Consider the following 7,422-nt stretch of genomic DNA (forward strand, 5'->3'; position numbering starts at 1 on the left):
GCTAGGAATAGCAGAAAGCTGTAGATGAATATCTTGCAATACAAAATAGGTACAGAAGAGGCAAAGCAGATGTCCTGCTATTGCTCCCTGAAAGCATGTTAGACACTCAGTCGTCCTCTGAGAGTACTGTATTTTGTTGACTGTCATTCAGGGTAAGCTATTTTTAATCTAAGGAATAACATAAATCCCCCATTTTTTCCCCACAGCGGTTGCAAACCTGACAAAGAACCTCAGTCACAGAGAAGCAGAAGCAGAGAACAGAATTGGATCCTATTCATCAAATTGCTTCAGTGGCCAGGAGGTGGAGCATTAGTTCTGCAGCACCATCACCTGGGCCAGGTTCCCTGTCAGAAGCCACTGGATCACCATGTTTTCCAGCCCCATCCCTGAAACTGTCCAAAAGGATATGATGGTCTATGGCAGGGACAGTAAACTTTTTTTGCTGCTCTACAGGTTCCATAATCACTGAGCATTGGCCAAATTCGTTGGAGCTGATGGGAGTTGGCATCCAGTATCTGGAGGGCCACAGGTTCTCATACCACAGGCCTATGATACTGAAAGTTCAGAGAATTAATAGGGTGGCACTCCCTCTGTCCATCTCCCAGTGTATTTTGTCTACACAAGGTAGCCTCAATTATGGGCCAGGAATGTGAGTGATAATGATGTAGATAATCAGTAACTTCCAGGAAGACCTGGAGATAAGATGCCACTATGAACTCCATCATCTTGCTCGAGAATGGTAAATTGGAAAATGCCCAGTAGTTAGTCCTCCAGGATGCACTGAAAGCTTTTTCAAGCAAGATCATACAATGTCCTTCAAAGGGGCAACAATGACCACTTCCCTCAAGGAGGCATCACAAGCTCTCCCTCCCAAGATGTCATTTCCACTCTGGCAGCTTTAACCAGCTAGGAAAGGCAAGAATCAAGAACATAATTACTTAATTTCACTCCATCAAGAATACTATCTACATCCTCTGGTTGCACATACTGCAAAGTATCCATAAGACGACAAGATGGAACCCTTGCCTAGGTACATTCAATGTTATCTTTTTCATTGTGGAGCCGAAGTCAGAATGGATACAACCAACTTTATCTGCCAAGTGTGCAGCAGACTGATGTTGGCGTGTTACTGAGGTTTCCATTATCTCCCCAAACAGGCCAGAAGGAAACAGCTTTTCCAGATGACAAAGGAAATGCAATGAAGACACAGAAATAGAACCCCTTTGCCGCAATCACTACCATGCAGTAGTATCTAACAGCAGTTCTATATGCAGTCAGATACATCACAAGTTTTCTTTGACCTTCACTCGGGTCATTGGCGCAACTGTTTCAGAATCTTCAGATCCTCAGTAAATCAAGGAGGCAAGCAGGCTTTGCTTAGGGGAGAGTGTCTAGAAACAATTGTTTCTAGTCATGATTACAGAGACTGACCACGACATTAGCAAGACCACTAGTCCTATTCACAGAACCCTCTCCTCCCACAGTATTTTGTAGTTGCTGGTCAGATGCAACAAAAGGGAAAGAAATTATAGAAAGGCAAATTTTATGATAGAGGAATGGTGATCAAGGAGATGTGATGTGTCTGTTTAAAATTGTAAGCTTCTCAGGGCCGGGATCCAGTTCTCTTCTCTTCAGCAAAGCACCATGCACACTAATGGCACTAAATAAGTACATGATAAGATCATCTGCCTGTGGCTCATCCCTGACACTTGGACACAGGCCAGTGCATTAAATTCCATTTATAGACGGCATTTCTGCCAAGAGACACAAAATAATCTAAAACTACAGTCATCAATAAAAATAATAAAACATCCATCATGATCAATAAAACAGCCAGTGAAACTCAGAGAGCACAGCCAGATATAAAAATTCATAACCAGAATAAAACAGCAGCAATTAAAAACATCCAGTTACACACACTCTGTATCTGTGTTCTCCAAAGGCTTTCTATGCTATATATAAATTTGCTCGATTGGAGGCAAAACCTACTTATGTTGATGCCAGGGAGGCGGATCTGAGATAACATCTAGGATTGTGTGTAAACTGTGATCTAGAATTTGCTCATCTGTCTGTGTACAAATCTAAAAGAAGCATCATTGGTGCCACCCAGTCCACCTCCATGAAGATTCATCAGAATAACAGGGCTTAGAGACCCCTATGGCAGAACAACTTTGGGAAAACTGACTCTTCTTCCATCTGTGGTGAAATTGCTACATGATCTAAATATTATTTGAAATGGCCTATATAAGCAAAGTTGCTTAAACAGCTGTGAGCAGAATCAAGGTGAGCACAACCTCCTACAGCCTTACCCCCCCACACACACCTTGATCCTGGTCACACCCCTGTCTCCAGGAGAAAGGTCAAGGGACCAGGTGGAAGAGGGCTCCTTCAGAGATAGTAAAGGCCCACTACCTTCTCCTCTTTCCTGGATTGTAAGTAAAGCATTTACTGTTGGTGTTTAGGAGTTGAACTATAACAGAGTTTCTGAAAAGGAAAAATACAGCCGAATGTCATCATGCCAAATCTCCGTGGTTACATATAGATATTTAAAAGTGCTGGGTCAAGATGGGGCATTGTAGCATCCCACAAATCAAGCTCATGGGACACAGCAGCAATCATCTGATGATGCTGACTTACTAGATGAGGGTGGAGTCCCTGCAGAGGAGTGACCCCCCCAAAGCCCAATCATCTCTAGAAGTCTAGAAACATTTTCTACTGTATAATGAGAGTGGGAAATGTGTGTCTCCCCAGATGTTGTTAAGACTCCAGTTTCCAGCAGCTGCAATCAACAAGGTCAGGGATTGTGGTAGTCCAAAAACATCTGGAGGGCTACTACTTCCCCACCCCTGTTGAATAGATCACACACCATGGAGAGATCAAGGAGAATGAGCAGGGTCACCCTCCCCCCCCAACAGATGAAAATAATCAACCATGGTAGCAAAGATGATTTCAGTCTCAAACCCTATTCTTATTATCCAAATATTTCATTCAGTCTACAAATTAAACCTTGGAGCGAGGATCTGAAATGTGGAAGGTTAATACTGAATAGGGATGAAGAACAACTCATGGGTTGGGGTAACCGGCTAAAATGTTTTTTTTTTTTAAATTAAATGGTTCTAATGGGATGCGGGTGGCGCTGTGGTCTAAACCACAGAGCCTAGGGCTTGCTGATCAGAAGGTTGGCGTTTCGAATCCCCGCGACGGGGGTGAACTCCTGTTGTTTGGTCCCTGCTCCTGCCAACCTAGCAGTTCAAAAGCACACAGTGCAAGTAGATAAATAGGTACCGCTCCAGTGAGAAGGTAAATGGCGTTTCCGTGTGTTGCTCTGGTTTCGCCAGAAGTGGCTTAGTCATGCTGGCCACATGACCCAGAAGGTGTACGCCGGCTCCCTTAGCCAATAAAGCGAGATAAGCACCGCAACCCCAGATTCGTCCGCGACTGGACCCAATGATCAGGGGTCCCTTTACCTTTACCTAATTTTGATTCCTCTGTTTTATTTTTGTTGGGTTGGGGTTGGTTAAATGTTTAGTTGGGGTTGGTGATTATTTTAATTTGGTTATCTGTAAACTGGATGTTGTTGTTGTTGTTGTTGTTTTCTATTGATTTGTTGACTCGTTTGTTGCTTGTTTTGTTGTGTTTTTATACATGTTATAAGCCACCCAGGGGGCTGGGGAATCCCAGCCAGATGGGCGGGATATAAATTAAAAAATTATCATCATCATTATTATCTTCAGATGCAGTTGATAAATGCTGTATTAGCAGATGTGCCACACCCTGAATAGCCATGCAGTCCAATCATGAGCCATTGTTTTGGAGATGATTTCTATCAAATGATACTAGCTTGACTCCTATTGTCCCTGGATGACATTCCAGAAACTCACTCATTTCCCTTTGGCAGGACTCTTTTGGTTTGCATGCACTTGGATTCCTGAAACAGTTACTCCAGCACATCCATCATATATATTTGCATTCCCATGGGAAATTCCTAGAGCTTTACATCATGTATCTCTTATCTTGTCTCTCAAGGTCCTACTTTGAGAGCAGTTTTATACAGCGAACCCTGTGCAGGTTTTGGGCCTGAAAAGAGTTTTACTGTCCCTTGGGATTTTTGAACAGGCCAGTCCTCTACACGAAGAGAGTGCTTGCCAGATGATTTCACAGGTGCATTTCTAACATATCCTTCTAACGTCTGGGTGGGAAACCAGCCCAGGGGCCACATTCTCTTCTGGGGACCATAGGTTGTAGCCTGGGGAGAATCCCAAAGGTTAGACAGAGAGGCCTGGAGGATCATATTCAGGCCCTGTACCTGAGGTTCTACACCCGTGTTCTAAAATGTTAGATACCCATTTGGTGTATGGCATATACTATAGCCCAAAGGGGGCATTATGAGGATATGGCAGGGGTGGGACATGACAAAGGAAGACTTGTTCCTTTTCCAAACCCATTCAGCTTGGCCATTTGACCTAGCAACCCAGCAGAAGTCACACTGGCAAAAACATTCAAACTTTTAAAGGCTCCCCCCACCCCCTGCAAGGTTTGAGATAATGAGTAGCCTCACTTTTGAATGGAGTTTAAAACAAGGGTAACTTATACCAACATAATTTACTCTTGGTAAATGATGCTGACTTCCTTTAGTTTGGATTGTTTCGTGAATTGGATCCCCGCCTCCCCAGGAAAATTGTCAGAAACCTTCAAAGTTAGCACTGCTTCTGGACAGTGACTGGGTCAAAACAACTACTAAACTGATAGCCAAGACAGGATTTTCATTTGATTGTTTATTAATACAGGGAGCAAATAAAGCTTTGAACTTGGTGAATCAGCATACCTTGAGTTTAGATTTTCATGAATTGTTGGCAGAGATTAATACCCAACGAACGTTTTTCTCCTTCCCAAGAATGGATGTCAGGACTTTCCTTCCACCATCCAGAACAAAACCTGTTTCCTAAGCACTAAGGAGGCATCATCCTGACAAGATAGAATAGTTTACCTTCTGCTGTTATGTTAGGACAGTTTCAAGGGAATCTCTCAGAGGCATGCTGATGCCAGTGTAGACAACCAAAAGCGGAAACCTTGGAGCATATAGTGATGTAGTTCAGTCTATATAATTGCCCAAGACAGAAATTTATAGCAAAGTGGTTGGGAGTCAAAAGAGATTGAGCAGAAAAGGATGTATTGGTCCTTTGGCTGACAAACCAGACCTAGGATCAGATTTGACTTAGCTAGCTTTCTAGTTATGGTTTTGTCTATTAAAAAGGAATGGGCCAAATCTCATATGATTGATTGCCAGCATGATTTAGAATAATGAAGGGGGATGAAGAATGTAGGGGACTGTCAACCCTATTGTTAAAGTGTTGAGCTAAATTGTAAAGGAGTAGGATCCTGGGGTATTTTTTTGGAATAAATAGGGCTTTTCCTACTATGGTAAAAGAAATTGGATATGCATTATGTTATTAGTTTATTTTGATCATATTTTGAGTTGAGTGCCATTTTTTTGGATTATTGTATGATTGATAATGGCAAAGCAATAAATATTAGTGATTTGTAATTACAGTGTATATTTTTGTTTCCATAATGCAGATGAATGGGCTGAGGCTTGTGGTTGACATCACCTAGTGACTTCATAGATGAGGTTAAATTTGAACCAGAGATTTCCTTGCTCCCAAGTCACATCCATAGTCACTGTGCTATGCACTACAGGTGTGCACCACCCATGAGATTCAATTTGGAGTCTGATTCTCAACTATTATGGAGATCATCATTATTTTTACCAAACCAGATAAAATTTACAGGCATAGTAGTCCCTCCTGAATGGATAAAACTTGGCAAATTAAAAAAAGTTGATAAACTTTGGAGGTTCCTGCTTCAGATTGAGATGCATCACAGATTCCATGTCAGCTCAGATAAGCCCTAAACCTGCCCAAAGTGGTCCACTTCATTTTGGGATTTGCCCAAATCTGATGCACACCCCATTACACACCACTTATGATTATGTGTTGTGAGAGCTTTTCAAAGGTCATTTCCCCTCACTTCCTCGTTGAAAAACTTTACCATGTAATTGCCAAACTGCATTTTGATTTTAAAGAGGAATTTGAAGAGTAAATTTGGGTTTCCTTCTACAAAGGTAACTTAGGCAAAATAAAAATAAATCAGATTAATCTGCAGAACATGTCTGTGTATCCCTTTGATTATTGAGTACTGTTCCTGAACCTAGATCCCAAGAGACTATAAATAATACAATTGTATGCTGCTAAGGTTCAGCTGAAGGATGTAGCCAAAGGGCTGAGCAGCTAGACACAATAACAACACACACACAAATGCATCACAATGTAATAATCAATGTGTAATCCAAGCTGGGGGGTTAGTTAAATAAAATGTGAAGGCTGTATTAATGAAGCTTTTTGGTGTCCAACACAGCATTTCATTTTCTTTCACAGGCTGCATAATGCAGAGCCTGGGAATAAATTATAAATGAAATCCCCATCATATGTTTATAAATACACTAACATTAGCATTTTACTTCCTCATAAATCTACACTAAACATTCAGGCACAAGATCGAAAGCCCTGTAAAACAATGATATATTCTCGGCTCGCAAGCCTTGACTAGTGGCCCATTCATTTCTACCGCTGTTCTTCAAACATTACTTCTTTCGCTCATGCCCCCTCATTTAAAATCCATTTTAATTTAAAGATGCTCGGTGCCGTCCTAGTGGTACATTTACTCATCCTAGTTATACATCATGGAGCAGGGAAAAGAAAATTGTTTAATCTAGAGATACGGTTCAATGTGGTCACCACTGAACAGTGGAGTAATTACCAGATCAGCTCCGCTAAAAATGCACTCAGGGTGTTCTGTGACCTATCATCTTCTAATCTGCATAGTGAAGTATAGCTTCATAACTATAAATTGCTGACTTAATTAAAACCAGGACCTTTCTGTCATTTAATTACAGGGAGAAAGGTTATTGCTTAAATGCAATTTTCCAAATGTGATTTCTTAACAGTTATTAACTGCTTCACCATCATTTATTGTTTCAGATTTTTCAATTTGAAAATAGTCCCTGTGACAGAAGTAATGACTTCATGAAAAACTCAATCTAGATGGAGCTGAGTAGACCCATTTGTTTCTCGTAAGTGGAGCAGACAGAAAACTTGAAAATGTCACCAGAGGATCCTCTGATTGCTCTCAGTTTGCAGGAGTAATTAAAAACCAAGAGGCTGTATTAGAGGTGAAGGGAAGAGGTTTATGACAATTTCAGGGTTTTATCCCCCATTGCCAGAATATGGAGCTTGTATTAGCAACTCTTTCAGGGGAATGGATAGTTTCATAATTATTGACGGATATCAATTCAATATACATTACACGGAGAGTACCTAAGCCATGTTATAGATCTCCTGGAGAAAAGGTGAAGTTTAAAAGGAA

Source organism: Podarcis gaigeae (genome assembly GCF_964106915.1).
Source record: "Podarcis gaigeae genome assembly, chromosome: 1".
Taxonomy (NCBI): domain Eukaryota; kingdom Metazoa; phylum Chordata; class Lepidosauria; order Squamata; family Lacertidae; genus Podarcis; species Podarcis gaigeae.